Source organism: Amblyraja radiata, chromosome 9, assembly GCF_010909765.2.
Source record: "Amblyraja radiata isolate CabotCenter1 chromosome 9, sAmbRad1.1.pri, whole genome shotgun sequence".
NCBI classification, from domain to species: domain Eukaryota; kingdom Metazoa; phylum Chordata; class Chondrichthyes; order Rajiformes; family Rajidae; genus Amblyraja; species Amblyraja radiata.
The window spans coordinates 20,518,813-20,540,962 of record NC_045964.1 but is presented as its reverse complement, the minus strand read 5'-3'; the positions used below and the strand labels follow the sequence as shown (position 1 = coordinate 20,540,962).

General features: G+C 43.6%; 1 pseudogene; it reads left to right on the top strand.

Moving 5' to 3' along the window:
• LOC116977302 lies at nt 1-21,313 on the top strand (annotated as a pseudogene).
• Nucleotides 21,314-22,150: the final 837 nt, after the last annotated feature.

Genomic DNA, 22,150 nt, shown 5'->3' with positions numbered 1-22,150 from the left:
ATTAGTATTATACCTCTGTGTGTTTTCCAAGATGAACTCCAAGAATACGCTGAAGAAAAGCCCAAAGCTGGTTGTGATCGGAGCTGGGATAGCTGGAGTGGGAGCAGCTGGAAAACTACTAACGCATGGATTCACTGACATTCAGATTGTTGAGGCTTCAAGCCAACCTGGAGGGCGGATCAGAAGCAGTCTGTTCGGTATGGTTAACAAGACGGAAAAAGCATGAGATGGTGGAAATTAAGTTACATAAATCCAGATTTTTTTAAACCACCTCAGAGGTGGGGTTAAATGAAGGAAGACATTAATTATTAATAATGAAAATAATTACCAATGACTTTCTGTTGTGCAATGATGCAGGTTTTTTCTGATATTTTGTGGCATACTGTTCACAATCAACATAGACACAAGATCTCTCAAATATCTAATGATAGAGCAGAACGGTAGAGTTGCTGCCTTGCAGCACCAGAGACCCGGGTTCAATCCTGACTACGGGTGCTGTCTGTACAAATTCTGTTCGTTCTTCCCATGACTTGCGTGAGTTTTCTCCGGATCCTTCGTTTTCCTCCCACATTCCAAAAACATAAAGTTTTGTGGGGTTAATTGGCTTCGGTAAAATTTGTAAATTGTCGCTAGTGTGAAAGATAGTGCAAGTGTACGGGGTGGTTGCTGGTCAGCGTGGACTCGGTGGGCTGAAGGGCCTGTGTCAGCGCTGCATCTCTAAGGTCTAAGTTGAGATATCACGGTTTTGCTCGAGAACAAATGATGAACAACAACATGACCATTTTTAATATTCCAAACTATACTTTGGAACATCCAGATTGACCGTGAATAGTTCCTTCAGTTATTTTGTAAGTAAATAATTTGGCCCAGAAATGATATCTCAATTAAAGTTTTTGTTTCCTTAATTTATTCAGGTAAGTCAACCGTTGATGAAGGAGCCCAGTACATTCATGGAGCAAGTGTGAAGAATCCTATTTTTCAACTGGCCAAAGAACATGGCCTTTTACAGGAAACGTACGATCGGTCTGACCCAGAATTGTCAGTGCTTACCAACATGCAGAAGCAGATGGATCCCGATGTCACGAAAGAAGTGAAGAATCTAGCCAGCAACATACTGAGACGTGCTCATCTGATTGCTCAACAAAAGCAATACACACAAGCTAACAGCCTGGCTGATGTCTACTTAGAGGAAGTGAAAACGTTAGTCGCACAGTGGGATGGTGACCACACTGACCTGAGAAGCTGGGTTTGTTGAGCATGTTAATGAATGGCAGTGTGTTCATCTTGCAGCAGGCAGTCTGAGTGAAGTGTCTGTACACGAATATGAAGAATATAACACCATTGAAGGCCATGACAGAAATTCTCAAGGGTTAGTGAAGCATGCTTGAAACTGCCCATAAATAATTTAGATGATGTTTACTAGCTATGATACTTTTACTTTATATTTGGATGTAGTAGGTCCTGCAAGGATTATGATATTGGATCCTCTCCACAATGGTCAAAGTCAACATGGATCTTGAAATGTATTCAACTCAAATTTCAAATCATAGCAATACCGGCAAATAATCAAGTTTCTGTAAACCTAATAGTTCGTGAGAAGAAGGAATCTGTCCCTCTTCTCTGCTCTAGCCAACATGAAACACCAATTCCAGGGTGGCACAGTGGCACAGCGGTAGAGTTACTGCCTTACCAGTATCGTTATCAGTATTTACTTTAATGTTATTTTAACTGAGTACTTACATACACAGATGAAACAAAAAATTGTTTCTCAATCAGTTCCCGTCAGTACAGTTAATAAAAAGAGAATAAATACATGTAGCTTTAAAAATTAAAATTACCATATCTAAAATAGGCCTAAAAATTGAAATATAAACAGACATTCAGACCGAACAGTGGCTTTGCTTTGACAGGTGCCTAGCTGTCAAAGTATGGGCGAGGTTAGATGTGTTGGTGTATGATATATGGGGAGTGGACACAGTCCGTTAACCAGTCTTATTGCCTGAGGGAAGAAGCTGTGTAGCATCCTGCTGGTTTTGCAGCTGATGCTCCTGGACCTCTTCCCAGATGGCAGAATGGACAAGGTGTGGTGTGATGGATATAGGGGTCCTTAATAATGGAGATGGTTCTGCTGATGCTCCGCTTCTGATAGATCTCCAACAGGACAGAGACCCAGGTTCGATCCTAACTACGGGTGCTGGCTGTATGGAATATGTACATTCTCCATGTGACTGTGTGAGTTTCCTCTGGGTGCTGCGGTTTCCTCCCACACTCCAAAGACGTACAGATTCATAGGTTATTGGCTTTGTAAAATTGTCCCTAGGGTGTAGGATATGTTAGTTAGTGTATGGGTGGTGGCTGCTCACCACGGACTAGGTGGGCTGAAGAGCCTATTTCTATGCTGTTTCTCTAAAGTCTAAAGTCCATTATACAAGACTAACTTTTAATGCCTTCAGAGATTTTGAGGGTGGCCAATAAATAATACCAGATCTTAAGAGCAATTAAAAGTACCTAAATATTGCATTAATTCAATGTTTCAAGTTTCAACTCCCCCTCCCATTACAAATCCGATCTTTCTGCCCTGGGCCTCTTCCATGGCCAGAGTGTCCCACCGCAAATTGGAAGAGCAACACCTCATATTTCGCTTTGGCAGTTTACACCCCAGCGGTATGAACATTGACTTCTCCAATTTCAGGTAGTCCTTGCTTTCTCCCTCCTTCCCCTCCCCTTCCCAGCTCTCCCACAGCCTACTGTCTCCGCCTCTTCCTTTCTTCTTCCCGCCCCTCCACATCAGTCTGAAGAAGGGTCTCGACCCGAAACGTCACCTATTCCTTCGCTCCATAGATGCCGCCTCACCCGCTGAGGTTCTCCAGCATTATTGTCTACCTTCGATTTTTCCAGCATCTGCATTTTTTCTTAAACTAAATTAATCGATGGTACTTTCCAACATTCATTTTAACTGAAAATTGATGTTCATTATAGTTGAATTAATATAACATACCAAATTACTTTCTTAAAAATTCAGATATTGTCAATTAATCCCATCTACTTGCACAGTCAATGTATAAATGCCACTAATATGATTGATAAATAAATCTTATTTCAGTAATGTTCTTGCTTGACCTATCGTGACCGACAAAAAGTTAGTTTGTTCACTGAGAGTCTTGTGTAGATCTTAATGGAAGATTGGTAATGTACATTCTGGGGTAATTTCAACCGGTTGAAGGCAGTCATTTCAACAACCCAAATTTGCACATTATTGAATCCAATATGTAAATTGCAGAAATAGGAATGTTTTAAACAGTGTCTTCGATACATGTTCATGTTAGCACTTAAATCCAAAGGTTTTTTTAAATTATCTTCATAACAAAGGACACCAAGGTTCTGAAGATGATACAGAGAAGTTCTAACACTGAGTATTGTTAATGGGACAGGTTCCAAGTGTTGTATTTATTTACTTTAAAATTACAACACGATTCTGAGTTTTTTTTAAATGTCTGGTATGATAGGTTATTTGAAATGGTTAGTTATGGTAGACTGCCCAAAATGTAGGCATTTTACAGATTCACTGGAATCTTTTGTAGTAAACCAGGCAACCTCTTGGGGAAAAGGGCGGCAAGGTGGTGCAGCAGTAGAGTTGCTGCCTTACACCGCCAGGGACTCGGGTTCGCTCATGACTACAGGTGCTGTCTGTACGGAGTTTGTATGTTCTCCCTGTGACAGATTGGGTTTTCTCCGGTTGCTCCGGTTTTCTCCCAAATTTCAAAGACTTACAGGTTTGTAGGTTAATTGCCTTCTGTAAATTATCCATGGTCCGTACGAAGGAACTAGTGTAAGAGGAATCACTGGTTGGCTCGGACTCGGTGGTCGAAGGGCCTGTTTCCGCACTGTATCTCTAAACTAAACAAAAAATTGATGTTTACAGCTGCACTAATGATAGATAATAAATGATTGAGTGTCGACAAGATCCTGCCTTGGTTGCATTAGGAAATGTTGAAAGTGTGGGGAAAGGCTGGAAGATTAAGAAATATTTCCAGGATTTTTGTTTTCATAAATTCGCCATTTCCTCATTCATCATGATCAGCATCTCCCCGATTCATCCCAGGAAATTGTAGGGTTACCCAGTGCTGTGTGAATTCACCACTTGGGAGGGGAGGGGGGGTGGGGGGGGGGGGGGGGGGGAGGGGGGAGATTAGCTTCAAGAGGTATTCCTCTTTTTCTTTACTTATAATTGCATTGTGTCCAATTCTACCTCAATGACAGAATGCTCTATTGTTCCAGGTTATTCCCCAACTTGCTTGAGAAATTGCTGAAGGTTATTCCGAGTGAGAAGCTGTTGCTGAAGAAGCCTGTTCAGCAAATCCTGTGGAATGGAAGCTTTGAGTCAGAGGACAGTTCACTATATCCTGACAAGGTGTTGTGTGAAGATGGAGGCCACATTCTAGCTGATCATGTCATCCTTAGTATTTCACTAGGTCATTGTAACAGCACTGCGCAAGGTGCAGGATCAACAACAAATAAAGATGCAACATATTCACTATACTAAAGGAATCTAACAGAGATGCACAGTGGCACAGCAGTAGTTGCTGCCTCACCGTGTCAGTTCCTGCATTCAACCCTGACTAAGGGTGCGGTCTGTATGGCTTTTGTACATTCTCGTTGTGACTATGTGAGTCTTCCCCATGTGCTCCAGTTTCCTCCAAAGATGTACACGGTTTTAGGTTAATTGGCTTCCATAAAAATTTACCCCCAAATTCCTATTAAATTTTTTCCCCTCCACCTTTAACCTATGTCCTCTGGTCCTTGATTCACCTACTCTGGGCAAGACACTCTGTGCACCTACCCGATCTATTCCTCTCATGATTTTATATACCTCTGCAAGATCACCCCTCATCCTCTTGTGCTCCAAGGAATAGTCCCAGCCGACTCACCTCTCCCTATAGCTTAGACCCTCTAGTCCTGGCAAAATCCTCGTAAACCTTCTCTGCGCCCTTTCCAGATTGACAACATCTTTCCTATAACATGGGGCCCAAAACTGAACACAATACTTTAAATGCAGCCTCACCAAACTCTTATACAATTGCAACATGACCACCCAACTTCTTTAAGATTTTTGTCGTTGCTACATTCGTCCAGGTATGTGGAGAGACTTTCATCGGACTCCTGGCCTGTGCTTTGTGAGGAAAGAAAAGCCTTGGGGTGCCAGAAGCTCAGTCACTCACCACAGAATACTCAGTCTCCGACCTACCCCTGTAGAAATGGTATTTATATGGTTGGTCCAGTTGAGTCTTTGATAAAATGATGACCCTTGTAATATATATATATATAATTTAGTGTAGTTTAGTTTAGAAATACACCGTGGAAATGGGCCCTTCGACCCACTGAGTCGGCGCCGACCAACAATCCCTGTACACTAGCACGATCCTACAGAGTAGGGACAATTTACAATTTTAACCAAAGCCGAATCAACCTGCAAACCTGTACGTCTTTGGAGTGTGAGAGGAAACCAGAGCACCTGAAGAAAACCCACGCGATCACGGGGAGAACGTACATATTCTGCACAACAGCACCTGTAGTCAGGATCGAACCCAGGTTTCTAACGCTGTAAGTCCACAACTCTACCGCTGCCATGGGGAACTCAATAATGGCAATGCCATTATATATCAAAGGTAGGTGGTAATGCCATTAAATATAAAGGAGGTGGCAAGATTCTCTTGTTGGAGATGGTCATTACCAAAATGTTTGTCGTTCTAATGTTGTTTGCCACTTATCAGCCCAGGTTTGAATGCTGTCTAAGGCTTGCTTAATGCAAGCATCAACTGTCTCATTTGTTGAGGAATGACAGATTGTATTGAATTTATTGTCAGAAGCACAAGTAGGATGAGATGCAGGTATTTGTGCATATGACAACAAACTCAATCCAATTTGTCACTCCTTAGCAATTGAAGCAACTGTGTGCTTTTTGGCTATGATAGCCAAATGGTAGCAATTTGGCTATGATACCAAGGCTATGATAAAGTCTGGAGTTAAGATGACCAAGCAAAAGTCAAACTTGGCATTGGTAGGTGTCATTTGATAGCATGTTAGTGACAGGTTTCATCAGTTTACTGTGATTGAGAATAGAAGCGTTGGGTGGTAAATTAGCTGGATTGGATTGCCCTGATTTTTGTGAATGGGACATACATGTCTACTGCCGATTTTCCAGCAACTGGTGGTCCTGCACCTCCTTTAATCATGAAAAATTACAAGAGTGCACTTGAAATCGCCTCCGGAAGTCCCCCTGAAAATGAAGCACCTAGGCCGAGTGAGGCGGCCGATCTTGACCTCATCAGGACTTCCATGGCGGATCGGCAGGCCAAATTTGTCCTCTGTGGCCATGCTCAGGTCCTCAGCAGCAAATGGCGCCTACCATTATCTCAAATGCCAGAACTGAATGAGACAATAACAGAAAATGGTAAAGATATTCAACAGGTCAAGCAGCATCTTTGAGCATAGCACAGTCTTTGCTCTTAGATTTAACGTTCTGATGACACCCCATTGACATGAAATGTTAATTCTGTTTCTGTCTCCCGAACTGCTCCTGACCAGCTGCATATTTACAATGTTTTCTGTTGATATATTGTTTTCCACTGTATGTTATTTTTATTAAAAAATGCATTAGAATAGAGAGCAAGGTTAATAAAAATAAATGGAATGTGTGATTGGGATAGTTTAATCATTTCTGTGGGTTATACTTGATATTATATTAAAACTATACTTCATAGGGTAGCATTTCTGCCATCATACCCATTATATAAACAGCATTACTGTTTGAGTGTAAAGTGAAAAATATTGATTAACCTCTGGCGATAACAATTCTGCAAACCTGCCAGTAGCACAAAATTTCATTTTAAAACAAATGTAGCAGAAAAGAAATGTTTGATCTTTTCCATCCACAGGTTGTCTGAAGGCTAATTGTCAATCATTGTTCCAGCCAAGACTTCCTGAGCAAAAATTAAATGCAATTCAAAGCATGGGCTTTGGAACGATGAACAAGATTTACCTGGAATTCGAGGCCCCATTTTGGGATGAAAATACAGATGTAATTGGATTGGTTTGGGAGGAGGAACCCCCATTGTCTCGTCAGGAACCCAATCTGGCTGAGTGGTGGAAAAGTGCCCCTGTTTTCTATGTGGTCAAACCAACAGAAAGGTATGATTAGAAATGTCTTACCTTTGTAGAGCATCTTTGTGTCTGTCTCTCAGCAATGTCTCCATGTTCAAGAGTTCAAGAGAGTTTCAATGTCATGTGTCCCTGATAGGACAATGAAATTCTTGCTTTGCTTTAGCACACCAGAACATAGTAGGCACGAATACTGAACAGATCAGTGTGTCCATATACCATTGCATAAATATATACACACATGAATAATTAAACTGATAAAGTGCAAATAAACAGATTATTGGCTATTAATGTTCAGACTTTTGTCTGAGCCGAGTTTAATAGCCTGATGGCTGTGGGGAAGTACCTAAAATTCAAGTTTAGTTTGTTTAGTTGAGAGATACAGCGTGGAAACAGGCCCTTCGGCCCAACAAGTCTGCACCGACCAGCGATCACCCATTCACAGTAGTTCTACCCAACATCATATACACATCAGGGACAATTTTACGGAGGCCAATTAACCGACAAACATGTGTGTGTTTGGAATGTGGGAGGAAACCGGAGCACCCAGAGAAAACCCACGTGGTCACAGGGAGAACGTACAAACTCCGTACAGACAGAACCCGTGGTCAATCCTGGGTAACGCAGCAGCTCTGCCACTGCACCACCTCTTTCATTGCATTTCTTTTTTTTAATTAGGATTTCACGATCACCATTGCTGAGCTAGATTTTTGTTTTAAAATTCCTGAGTTAATGAGCTGACTTTAAACTCCACATTTGCATTGGTGGGATTGTGGCTCTTCTCTGGATGGTCAGCCTCTATATCTCTAGTCCAGCCATTTAACCACTGCCCCACCACTCAAGTGTTTATATCATATTCACACTAGGCGAAATACAGGATCTAGCATAGTGAAAAGATTAGACCATATATATCCAATTTTTCAAATATTCTTCTTTCAGCCATTAATTTGCTGCCTATACACTTCTACTGATAGGAACATAGAAACATAGAAAATAGGTGCAGGAGTAGGCCATTTGGCCTTTTGAGCCAGCACCGCCATTCATTATGATCATGGCTGATCATCCAAAATCAGTACCCCGTTCTGGCTTTCCCCCCCCATATCCCTTGATTCCCTTAGCCCCACGGGCTAAATCTAACTGCAGTTCATTTCCTGAGTTCATCTTCTCCCAAATCCACTGACTTCCAAGCTATCTAGCCTAAATCTCGTCTCACCCTGTCTCTTGGAAGGATGCCACCCCTTTCAGTTTCTTTATCACAGCCCCATATGTTCTCGAGATTACTCCACTCTAGGACATCTGAAATGCCCTCCTTTTTCTGGAATCGCAGTTCACCCACAACCCCTGAATTACATAGTAGAAGGCCAATGGGGGAAAACTGTTTTCAAAATGACTGCTTAGCGATTTAGCAAGGATCTTAATGCATACCACCAGAATTTATTACTCACTATTTTTAAGATATTGTTTTTCTACGCTTTCAACCAAAGTGATAAAAACTACACATTCGCCAAAATTGTTCTCTACTTGCCTTCCCTTTCAATACTTCACAGTTTGCATCACTTTGCAGGCATTTTTCATCCTTCTGCTCTTTCCCACCAGCTTTGTGTTGACGACAAACATAACAATACTGCACACATGGGAATGGGTAAGAAGGAAAAAGAAGGGTCTCGACCCAAAACGTCACCCATTCCTTCTCTCCAGAGATGCTGCCTGTCCCGCTGAGTTACTCCGGCATTTTGTGTCTATCTTCCGTTTAAACCAGCATCTGCAGTTCCTTCCCACACAGGAAAGATGTTATTAAGTTGGAAAGAATGCAGAGAAGATTTACAAGGATGTTGCCAGGACTCGAGAGTCTGAGCTATAGGGAGAGGTTGAGCAAGCTGGGACTCTATTCCCTGGAGGATGAGGGGTGATCTTATAGAGGTGTATGAAATCATGAGAGGAATAGATCAGTCGGTCGCACAGAGTGTCTTGCTCAGAGTGGAAGAATCAAGAACCAGAGGGCATAGATTTAAGGTGAAAGGGGAAAGACTTTATAGGAATCTGAGAGGTAACTTTTTCATGCAAAGGGTAGAGGATGTATGGAACGGGCTGCCAGAGGAGGTACTTGAAGCAGGTACTATCGCAACATTTAAGAAGCAATCAGACAGGTACATGGCTAGGGTACACAAAATTGCTGGAGGAACTCAGCGGGTGCAGCAGCATCTATGGAGCGAAGGAAATAGGCGACGTTTCGGGCCGAAACCCTTCTTCAGACTGATGGGGGGTGGGGAAAGAAAGAAGGAAAAAGGGGAGGAGGAGGAGCCCGAGGGCGGGCGGATGGGAGGGTGGGAGGAGACAGCTAGAGGGTGAAGGAAGGGGAGGGGACAGCACAGGCTAGCCAAATTGGGGGAATTCAATGTTGATGCCATAAGGGCGCAAGGACCCCAGACGGAATATGAGGTGCTGTTCCTCCAATTTCCGCTGTTGCTCACTCTGGCAATGGAGGAGACCCAGGACAGAGAGGTCGTATTGGGAATGGGAGGGGGAGTTGAAGTGCTGAGCCACCGGGAGGTCAGGTAGGTTAAGGCGGACTGAGCGGAGGTGTTCGGCGAAACGGTCGCCCAACCTACGCTTGGTCTCACCGATGTAAATTAGCTGACATCTAGAGCAGCGGATGCAGTAGATGAGGTTGGAGGAGATACAGGTGAACCTTTGTCGCACCTGGAACGACTGCTTGGGACCTTGAATGGAGTCGAGGGGGGAGGTGAAGGGACAGGTGTTGCATTTCTTGCGGTTGCAACGGAAAGTGCCCGGGGAGGGGGTGGTGCGGGAGGGAAGGGAAGAATTGACGAGGGAGTTGCGGAGGGAGCGGTCTTTGCGGAAGGCAGACATGGGGGGAGATGGGAAGATGTGGCGAGTGGTGGGGTCACGTTGGAGGTGGCGGAAATGGCGGAGGATTATGTGTTGTATTTGCCGGCTGGTGGGGTGAAAGGTGAGGACCAGAGGGACTCTGCCCTTGTTGCGTGTGCGGGGATGGGGAGAGAGAGCAGTGTTGCGGGGTATGGATGAGACCCTGGTGTGAGCCTCATCTATGGTGGCGGAGGGGAATCCCCGTTCCCTGAAGAACGAGGACATTTCCGATGCCCTGGTATGAAATGTCTCATCCTGGGAACAGATGCGGCGTAGGCGGAGGAATTGGGAGTAGGGGATGGAGTCTTTACAGGGGGCAGGGTGGGAAGACGTGTAGTCCAGATAGCCATGTGAGTCAGTGGGTTTATAATGTATGTCGGTCAGGAGTCTGTCCCCTGCGATGGAGATGGTGAGGTCAAGGAATGGTAGGGAAAGGATTAGAGGGATATGGGCCAAATGGCATCGTTGGACTAGTGTAGATGGGACATGTTGATCGGTGTGGGCATGTTGGGCTGGGGAAACTGTTTCCACACTGTATTACTCTATGACCATCTTCTAACTGGTCTTGATTTAGATTCCAAACGGTAGGCAGTAGCAATAGTTCTTGCTATTGAGGGTGTGCAGCGTAGGTTCACAAGGCTAATTCCCGGGATGGCAGGACTGTCATATGCTGAGAGAATGGAGCGGCTGGGCTTGTATACTCTGGATGATTCAGATTCAGATTCAGATTCAGATTCAATTTTAATTGTCATTGTCAGTGTACAGTACAGAGACAACGAAATGCATTTAGCATCTCCCTGGAAGAGCGACATAGCAAATGATTTAAATAAATAATAATAAGTGATAATAAGTGTCCGGGGGGTGGGGGGGTGATTGGCAGTCACCGAGGTACGTTGTTGAGTAGAGTGACAGCCGCCGGGAAGAAGCTGTTCCTGGACCTGCTGGTTCGGCAACGGAGAGACCTGTAGCGCCTCCCGGATGGTAGGAGGGTAAACAGTCCATGGTTGGGGTGAGAGCAGTCCTTGGCGATGCTGAGCGCCCTCCGCAGACAACGCTTGCTTTGGACAGACTCAATGGAGGGGAGCGAGGAACCGGTGATGCGTTGGGCAATTTTCACCACCCTCTGCAATGCCTTCCGGTCGGAGACAGAGCAGTTGCCATACCATACTGTGATGCAGTTGGTAAGGATGCTCTCGATGGTGCAGCGGTAGAAGTTCACCAGGATCTGAGGAGACAGATGGACCTTCTTCAGTCTCCTCAGGAAGAAGAGACGCTGGTGAGCCTTCTTGATCAGAGTTGAGGTATTGTGGGTCCAAGAGAGGTCATCGGAGATGTTGACTCCCAGGAACCTGAAGCTAGAAACACGTTCCACCTCCGTCCCGTTAATGTGGATGGGGGTGTGCGTGCCGCCCCTGGACTTCCTGAAGTCTACAATGAGCTCCTTGGTCTTCTTGGAGTTAAGGGCCAGGTTGTTGTCAGCGCACCATGCTGCTAAGTGCTGGACCTCCTCCCTGTAGGCCGACTCATCGTTGTTGCTGATGAGGCCAATCACCGTTGTATCATCTGCATACTTGATGATGGTGTTAGTACCATGTACAGGTGTGCAGTCATAGGTGAAGAGGGAGTAGAGGAGGGGGCTCAGCACACAGCCCTGTGGAACGCCGGTGTTCAGGGTGAGGGTTGAAGAGGTGTGCTTGTCTAACCTAACAGACTGGGGTCTGTTGGTTAGAAAGTCCAGTATCCAGTTGCAGAGGGAGGGGTCGATGCCCAGGTTACCGAGTTTGGTGATCAGTTTTGATGGTATAATGGTGTTGAATGCTGAGCTGTAATCGATGAACAGCATTCTTACGTAAGTGTCTCTGTTGTCGAGGTGGGAGAGGGCGGAGTGAAGTGCCGTTGAGATGGCATCCTCCGTACTCCTGTTCTTGCGGTAGGCAAACTGATAGGGATCCAGTGTGGGGGGTAGGCAGCTTTTGAGGTGTGCCAGGACCAGCCTCTCGAAGCACTTGGTGATGATGGGGGTAAGTGCAACTGGGCGGAAGTCGTTGAGGCTTGCCGCAGTGGAGTGTTTTGGCACTGGCACGATGGAGGTGGTTTTAAGGCACGTGGGGACAACTGCTTGGGCAAGTGACAGGTTGAAGATGTCAGTCCAGACGTCTGTCAGCTGCGCAGCACAGGCCCTGAGCACGCGCCCGGGGATGCCGTCAGGGCCAGCAGCTTTACGTGCATTAGTCCTACTCAGTGCCACGAATACGTCGTAGGGGGTGAGTGTGAGGGGTTGGTGATCGGCAGGTAGCACAGCCTTGATGGCTGTCTCTAGATTGTCCCTGTCAAAGCGGCCATAGAAGTGGTTAAGCTCCTCAAGGAAGGAGGCGTCGCTGGATGTGGGGGTGGTGTTGGAGGGTCTGTAGTCCGTGATGGCCTGGATGCCTTGCCACATGCGTCGGGGGTCGGAGTTGTTGTTGAAGTGCTCCTCAATCCTGAGCTTATGGCAGTGCTTGGCCTTCTTGATGCCCCTCTTCAGGTTAGCCCTGGCTGAACTGTAGGCTCGAGCATCGCCTGACCTGAAAGCGGTGTCCCGTGCTTTCAGCAGTAGCCTGACCTCGTTGTTCATCCATGGCTTCTGATTCGGGAATATGGTCACCTGTTTGAGGGAGGTGACACTATTGATGGTGGAGTTTATAAAGTCCAGGGGATCTTATTGAAACATATAAGATTTATTGAGGGTTTGGACACGCAAGAGGCACGAAACATGTTCCCGATGTTGGGGGAGTCCAGAACCAGGGGCCACAGTTTAAGAATAAGGGGTAAGCCATTTATAATGGAGATGAGGAAACACCTTTTCACACTGAGAGTTGTGAGTCTGTGGAATTCTCTGTCTCAGAGGGCGGTGGAGGCCGTTTCTCTGGATACTCAAGAGAGAGCTAGATAGGGCTCTTAAAGATAGCAGTGTCAGGGGATATGTGGAGAAGGTAGGAACGGGGTATTGATTGTGGATGATCAGCCATGATCACATTGAATGGCGGTGCTGGCTTGAAGGGCCGAATGTCCTACTCCTGCACCTATTGCCTATAGGCAGTAGCAAGACTGTCATTTCATCTCTCAGATCAAATCCAGTAGTTTAAATACTCCAAGGGCCACAGTTATCTGGTTGGCTCAAATAGCCTTATTCTTCATGGATTATACTGTTAATTCTATGTAAAATTAGGTAGCCTAGACCACTATGAACTCTGGAACAATTTGCAATATTGTGATACCAAATTGATCAGCATTCAAGAAAGGGTACTGAATGATATGGAAAATAAATTCTTAAATAGCGTGGAATAATCTTGCATAGTTGGAATCAAAAGGTTTTGGTCAAAATGGATGAGAAAAAGCTCTTAACTATAGAGTGAAGCTCAAAATGAGCCCTTCCCATCAGAAACATTAGCTGTCATTTAGATAAATCCAGGGTTTATCCAGCAATGAAGTCTGTTGCACACATGCTGATCAATGTGTGGAGTACATAAGACTGCCCGTTTAGCCATCTGTCGTCTTTTAACTAAGTAATATTCTGGTTTATCCGTTTTGTTTTGCGAATAAGCTAGGGTCTACATGCATTACGGTTAGAAGTTTGGTTATGTATGTAATTAAATACAACGAGCATGCATTATTGGCAAGTGGTATAGTTAAGTAGTTTTTTGTATGTATAAGATTTTTGAATGTTAAATGTCCAGTGACTAATGCTTGCTGTTTGGTTCCAAAGATATGGGCATCTTCTTGTGGGAACAATCTCTGGGAAAGAGGCAGAATTTAAAGAATTGCTGAGTCTGCAAGAAGTGGCTTAAAGTTTGACCTGTCTTTTCAGACAATTTACAGGTAGGAATTGGAATTCTTAGGAATATAACCTGTGGTGTAAATATACGGGAATAAATTAACCGATTGGGATAATTTGTACAAACTATTTGTACAAACCAACTGGCATATTTTGTGGGTTTGGGTAAAGGATACAAGATTTGGAGTGGACAAGAATTATTTTTATTTTACATACTCAGTGTGGTTGAAATCTGCAGTTTATTTCCTTGATGGGTTAATGGAGGCAGGAACTCTCACAACATTTGAAAAGTATTTAGAAGCGCACTTGAAGTGCTACAGCATGCAAGGCTATGAGCCGAATGCTGGAAATTGGGATTGGTATAGATTTAATGTTGTTGACCCTTATTACCTCAAAAGGGTATCAACTAACATGTCAAACAAAAGACTCTAAACCAAAGTTTAGTACAACTCAATCTTTAACACTCGAGTTACTCAAGCATGCAAACTATTGACTTCTAATAACTACTCATTTGCTTTACTATTTCAACATCACTTCTTAAACTAAATCACAAAACTCATGATTTGGACTCATATTACCCGTATGCATGAATTGGCCAGATTCACTCTGTTTGTAGGGGGTAGTCTTCTCTGAGCTTCGAACTCAGGTCCCTTCTTCTTGCGATGGTTGTTCCCAGGTTGTCACTGTCAAAGTCTCGAACTGCCTATCTTTTATACAATTTTTTCCTTTACTCTTATAAAGGAAGCTTTTGTTCTAACCCAAGGCTCTCACGATTCTGGTCAATCATTTCAAGATGTTATTTATCCAAGGGCTGAATAATTAAAATGTATCTTTGTTTCTTATCAGGCTAGAGATTTCTTAATTATGTTGCCTGTTCATATTTGCATTCTCATCATACAGTCCCTTTGCAAAATGGCCGTTCCCAGACACCTTATCTTCTCAAGGCCACACAACAAAGCCATGAAGTTACCTTCAACTAAGCTCTCACCCGAAGTCAACCACGAGACCATTTTCACAGTGCTTCTTTGTTCTCCTGGTCCCAGAATTTCTCTCTGTCTCTAGCTAGCAGCATACTCCCAAAGCATGGTTGGATACGACATCAAGTCCCTGGCGAAAATGGCTAACAGGTACACAGTGGGCCCTAAGGTCCTGGTTACGTGCTGCACAATTCTGACTTTATAAATCTTCATATAATACTTTTTTTTTTAGCTATTTTTTTCTCTTGATATTCATTCATAATAGTGAAATTCCCACAAGAAAAACAGGCAATGTTAGATTTCAGACAATGTTAGATTTCTACACTTGTCTCACTATCACTTCATTTTGTACCATCATTTAATCCTTCCAGGCCTCCACCTCTCACACTAACCTTCCTCCAGTTTCTCACTCCACAGGTGCCTCGTGACCCCACTGAGCATTCCCTATTTTCTGCGCATTTCACCAATGCAGTATCTGCAGTATTTGTTTAATGCTTAGAATTCGCCAGCTAAGGTGCATCTGACTTGCATCAGGACTCTGTGTTAATCCCACACCTGCACTTACCTGCTGCAGGACCCAGTCACTCCATCGTACTGATGTCATCACTCCAGGGCCCTTCCATGAGGTGCGAGTAGCAACAAGACCTCAGTTGGCACAGGCTGAGGCTGCGAACCTCAGACTACCCCCTTGGTCATTGACAGCTCTCTGCAGCCAAAACATCTTTGTGCTTAAGTATTTCTGCTATTCAGAGACACAGTTTAAATGATGAGAATAAAGATTTTTTTAAAGTTAAAATTATATAATAATACTAGACTAAGTGGGACCTATTGGGTCCCAGCATCACACGGGAGGGCTGGTCACCAACGCAATATTCCACCTCTCCACCAATTCCAATACTGCTCGCCAGTGGGGGGGGCTGTCTGTTGCGCTATCATGGGTGTTGCGGTCTGAAGGTACTGGTTTCCAGAGGGCTAGTATAGACATTGTGGGCCGTATGGATGCTTGGGCAGGCATCCAACTGTTGCAACAATTTTAAAAGCCAAGCCAAGGCAAACAATTGGGCTGCAGCCACCCGACAACCAAAATTCATTTTGTGAACACAAACTTGTCAAAAAGTAGAGGCAAACAATTGGGCTGCAGACACCCGACAACCAAAATTCATTTTGTGAACACAAACTTGTTAAAAAAGGCGAGGCAAACAATTGGGATGCAGACACCCGACAACCAAAATTCATTTTGTGAACACAAACTTGTTAAAAAGGGCTGCAGCCATTTTACAGCCGCATCAAGGGGACTCACCGTGGAGTAGACGTGCGTTCAGTGTTATTCGCAGCTCAGAGAGCCGTGACCTTCTCGCTTCCTGGTCTGGCAGAGACTGAGAGAGGCACGACACTTCCTGGTTTATAGTCCCTCCCCCTGCCGCCAGCGGGGGCAGCAGAGAGAATGGGGAATTTTATAAAAACATTTATATCTCTCTCATTTTTCATCGACGGAACAAATCCTCCGCACTCATACGGCAGAGGGGGGCTGAGCGAGGTGGCCAAAAATGACGGCCATAGGTGGCGGCGTTCTCTCGGAAATCGCAGCACAGTCGGCCAAAAGCGGTCAAGATCAGAGATTTAGTAATATAGATATAAAATATATTTATATATTAATAAATAATAATATCAATTTAAAAGATAAAGTGAAATAAAGAAAAATAATCAAGTGCACTTAATCTTAATGTCCGTTTGTGGAGTGAAGTCTGTAGATCCTGGTGGTCAGCCTAACAATGACGCAGAGGTCAACTGCACTCAATCCAGCCCAGTTGGGTTATTCTGTGGATTCAGTTAAATTTGAAAATGTTGCAGATTTTTCTGAATCCTTTTTTAAATTGCCAGTTCCATAAATGGAGTCCATGTGCATCACACTGAGTATCTTATTGCAGGGTTGTGATGCTCATCATCACATGGCAGTCTGACACTTATTACAGGCAGTAACCGACAAGGGATAAGTTACTCTTGATGAAAAGTTGAACGATTTTGGACTGTTGGGTTAAAAGGTTTGTTCATAATGGATGAGAACAGCCCCTGCAATAACCTTTCCCCAGCAGAGCAATTAATTGTCACTAAAACCATCCATAGTTTACAAACAGTGAAGTCTCTGCATATGTTTATGTGCATAAACAGCATTCTGCTATACCTTTTGTTGTGTGTGGTTATCCATCTGGTTTATCTTTGTTACATAGTCAATACAGGTCCACCACCGATTTTCCGGCATCCTTGCTTGCCTTTCGGGATTGTATGGTTTGCCGGATCAACAGAGGTCACGGCCTCCGGAAGGAGTCTAACAGTACCGGAATGGTCTACCTAAGCCGCGAGGAGCTGAGATACCGGTCCTCAAAGTCAGTCACGGAAGTCGGCTATGGGAATGGATCTGCCGGCTCCAGCTGGGCCGGAGTTCCAGAGCCCCGGCGGGCAAATTTGACCCGCTGATCGGTGAGGAAATCCCAATGAGGTTGATGAGGTCGAGATCGGTCAACTCACCTTGCCTAGGTGTCACATTTTCAGGGGGACTTCTGGGAGGGATTTCAAGTGCGCTCTCGTAATTTTGTCTGGAACAAAGGAGATGCCAGACCAGAAAATTGGTGGTGGACCTGTACAGTGGGGAACATTGTAGAGAAGGTTTTACTTTTCAGATTCACACAATATTGTTCTCCTTGAGATTTTTCATATACTCAGGCTTAAAGTACATTTAAAAAAAACTAAATATATAATTTTGTTATTTTGTAGAATGTATACTAATTCTAATTTATTTACAACTGGGTTTTTTTTTTTAGGGAGATCATCGCTGCCTGAATTAAAGAATGTTTTTGTAACAAAATGGTTCAGTAACCCTTATACCCGGGGCTCCTACTCCCATATATCGATCAATTCAACTGGTGATATGATAGACCTACTGACTGAACCTTTACCACATGCAACAGAAGGAAGTGGTTCTCCGGTAAGCCATGGCATATGGCTTTCTAAGGCATAAACTGAATCGACTTGCTGAGAGTTGTATTTAGATTTAAACTTGAGGAAGTGACTAAGTTGGTTGTTAAGGGTAGGGTAGTAGATGGTGTCTACCTGGATTTTAGCAAGGCATTTGATTATGTTCCCTATAGTAGGCTGATCCAGAAGATTAAGATGCACAGGATGAACAGGACTTGGTCATATGGATTCAGAACTGGCTTACTGGTTGAAGAGTGAGGGGTGTGGTGGAAGGACAATATTCAGGCTGGAGTTCTGAGATCAGAGGAGTTCCACAGGGAACTGTGCAGAGACCTCTGCTGTTTGCAAAATATGTAAACAATTGGACGTAAACCTAGATGGGTTGGATAGTACATTTGCAGGTGATGCCAAGATTGCTGGGTTTGCAGACTGTGAAGATATAGATCAGAAGTGGGCAGAAAATGGCAGATGGAGTTTAACCCAAGCAAGTGTGAGGTGTTGCACATTGTTTAGGTCAAATGCAAGGGAAGAAATATCTATAATGGATGCCATGACCTTTTGCAACGTTGATGTACAGAGGGTTCTTGGGTCCATAACTCCTGAAACTGGCAAAACAAGTAGAGGGAGAGAGTGGTAAAGAAGGCATATGGCATGATTGCTTTCATAGGGTATGGCATTGAGTGTAAGTCAGGAAGTCATGATGCAGCTTTATGGGACTGATTAGGCCACATTAGGAGGTTTGTGTGCAGTTCTGGTCACCCCATTGTAGGGTATGGATGGTTTGGAAAGGGTGCAGAAGAGGTTAACCAAAACGAGGCCTGGTTCAGGGGGTGTTAGGTACAAGGAGTGGTTGGACATACTTTGATTGTTTTCTCTGGAATGATGGACGTTATGTGGGCAGACCTAATAGAAATATATAAAATTATGAGGCATCGATAGGATAGACAATCAGAACCTTTTTCCCGGGTGGAAAAATCAAATACTAGAGAATGCAAAACTTTAAATTGAGATGGGGAAAATTTAAAGATGTGCCAGGCAGGTCTTTTCACACAGAGGACTGTGAGTGTCCAGATTGTGCCACTAGGGGTAGTGGTTGATGCAGATACAATAGTGCCATTTAAGATGTTTTTGGTCAGGCATACGAATATGCAAGGAATGGAGGGATGTGGATTATGTGCGGCAGGTAACAGTTGGTCTAGGCATCATGTTCGTCACATATAACGTGGGCCGTAGTTCTTGTGCTGAACTGTTCTATGTTCTAACTGTGGTTTGCTTTCCTCCCATCTTGCTGTGAGGTTCATAAGCTCTAGAAGCAGAATTAGGGCATTCGGCCCCTCAAGTCTACTTTGCCATTCAATCATGGTTGATCTATCTTTCCCTCTCAACCCCATTCTTCTGCCTTCTCACCAAAACCCCCGACACCCGCACAAATCAAGAATCTGTCAATCTCTGCCTTAAAAACCTCGTCCAAAAATATCATTAAAAAACCTCCGCTTTCTGTGGCAAAGAATGCCACAAATTCATCACCCTCTAACTAAAGAGTCCTCATCACTTTTCTAAAGGTACGTCCTTTTATTCTGAGGTTATGGCCTCGGTCCTCGACACTCCCACTATTGGAAACATCCTCTCTACATCCACTCTATCCAGGTGTCATTTTATAGAGCGTCTTGCATGTGAGTATTATTCACATCCCAGTCTCGAATGACTACGCAGTCAGAATGGCCAAGCAATCAAGCTAAATGTTTTTTCAGTTATGAAAATAGAGAATGCTGGAAACACTCAGGTCAGGCTGTATCTGTGGTAGAATAAACAATTAACACTTTAGATCAGTGACCTTTCATTATGATGGAATTACCTGAAGAGTTTTAACTGGCAACATTATCTTTGGATTTTGGCAAATCCAATTCCAGCAATCTATTTTGTTTTGGTTGATGCCTGTTAATTTACACCTGTCATCAAACCCAAGATGTAATGGCCTACGTTGCTCCACACTTTTGTGGCAACATTTCACTGACTGTTGCTCTGGGAGAACTGGCTCTAGATCGGTTGCATTCTCTCTTAATCTCTCCGTCCGTCCCTAGTCGTCCTGCTAGTTTCACTGTCGTTCAGCTTAGTTTCGCAGTTTTCATCCACTCGTTATCATCTTTTCCACAGCCAACAATGGACCATTGTGGACTCAGCACTTGATCATCGGTGCTGACTTTTCACTTTTCATACCTTTAATTCATTTGTTCTTTGTACCTTTTCATATCTCTAATTTCCCTCTCTCCTGACTCTCTGTGTGAAGAAGGGTCTCGACCCGAAAAGTCACCTATTCCTTTTCTCCAGAGATGTTGCCTGACCCACTGAGTTACTCCAGCATTTTGTATCTATCTTCAGTTGTCCTTGCCTCATTTTCCAAGGCAGCGAAGAAGGCATTCGGTGAAGCTCTGTATTGTAGTCTATTGAATGAGGTTTAGTTTAGAGATACAGCACGAAAACAGGCCCTTCAGCCCACTGAGTCTGCACCGACCAGTGATCCCCACACATTAACATTATCCTACACACACTAGGGACAATTTACACTTATTGCAAGCCAACTTATTGTACCTACGTACATGTACATCTTTGGAGTGTGGAAGAAAACCGAGATCTCGGGGAAAAAACGCATGCGGTCACGGGGAGAACGTACAAACTCTGAACAGACAGCACCGTAGTGGGGATCGAACCAGGGCCTCGGCACTCCAGGCGCTGTAAGGCAGCAAATCTACCGCTGCGCCACCGTGCTGGTCCAGGTTTACACGACAACTAGCAGAACCACTTGGTGCGGGTTAAATGGAGTATATTGTTAATTCAAATGTTATCATCCCTCATATTGATGAGCATTCATCATGTAACCACACACTCGGATTCCAGATGTTGCAGCTGTTATTTGCTGGTGAAGCCACACATAGGAGCTACCACAGCACCACGCACGGAGCCCTGCTCTCTGGCTGGAGGGAGGTAGAACGATTAATTGATCTTTACTCCACCAAATGAATCTCCAGAATCAAAGATCCAAAACTTCAAATACTGTGACTTATTTTCCATTTCTTTGATTTGCTGCATTAAAGATTAATCATGTTTTATCAAATAAAAATCTTCAACGGTGAAAGAGGCCATTTCAAGGACAAAAATCAGATCCATTTAAGAACAGTATTTTAGACAGTCAAACCAAATCTCAAGTTTTAACATGCTTTTAAAATTAGATTAAACTAAATATAATTTAACTATAATTTGTTGTGACCAATTTGATATCAAAAAGAATTAATGGAATCTGGAATGATCTACAAAATGAAAATAAAGTCAAACTGGAACTGTAAGATATTCCAACGAGAGAATTAGCACATTTAGGAATAAGCTTTCACAAGAATAGTGCCATTTACAGTCCTTGAATAGAATGATTAAGAAAGAACTGCAGATGCTGGAAAAATCGAAGGTAGACAAAAAAGCTGGAGAAACTCAGTGGGTGAGGCAGCATCTATCGAGCGAGGTAATAGACAATAGGAATAGGTCTGAAAAGGGGTCTCAACCTGAAACATTACCTATTCCTTTGTTCCATAGATGCTGCCTCACCCGCTGAGTTTCTCCAGCTTTTTTGTCTACCTTTGAAACGAATGATTGTATTTTTGTAATGTTTGATTATTACATTAAATCATTGCCATATGAAACTATCAACCTCATAAGTTTGGATATCTTGTGCAATCCTCTGTCAGTTAACTTTGATCCTGCAAATGTTTACTGTGCTTGATAATGTTGTGAATAAAGTTGTTTGCAACTCATGCATTCCAGTGATATTCACAATCTCCTCTTACTAATTTACCCAAGTTAATGTTAAAAGGTTACAGATCATCTTTGATATAGTAAAACAAAGATTACAATGGTACAGTGCTAATACTGTGAAGCAGGAAATCAAAATCAAAATATTGATCTGCAAATTAAGCACCAAGCAAAAAGTGGACCATGTTTTAAATATCACAGGACAACAAATGGAGATTATTAATCCATTTGCATTCAAGAAGGGATCCAGTGAATGTGTTCGTAGCCCCAAGAAAACAACCATTAAACCAATCTTTAATCTTTGTTTACTTGGGCTGCTAACACAGTCTCTGGATCCCATCTTTGATGCAAATGAATTCATAATCTCCATTTGATTATACAGTGATATTTAAAACATGGTCCACTTTCCTTTGGCCCTGATCACTGGCACATTTTGCAGACAACAGTGCTCTCACCGTCATTATCATTATTGTCTGAAATTTTGCATTGGAGTAATTTCTGAGGAAAAAAGTTGTCCATGGTCCTTGATCTTATAGAATCG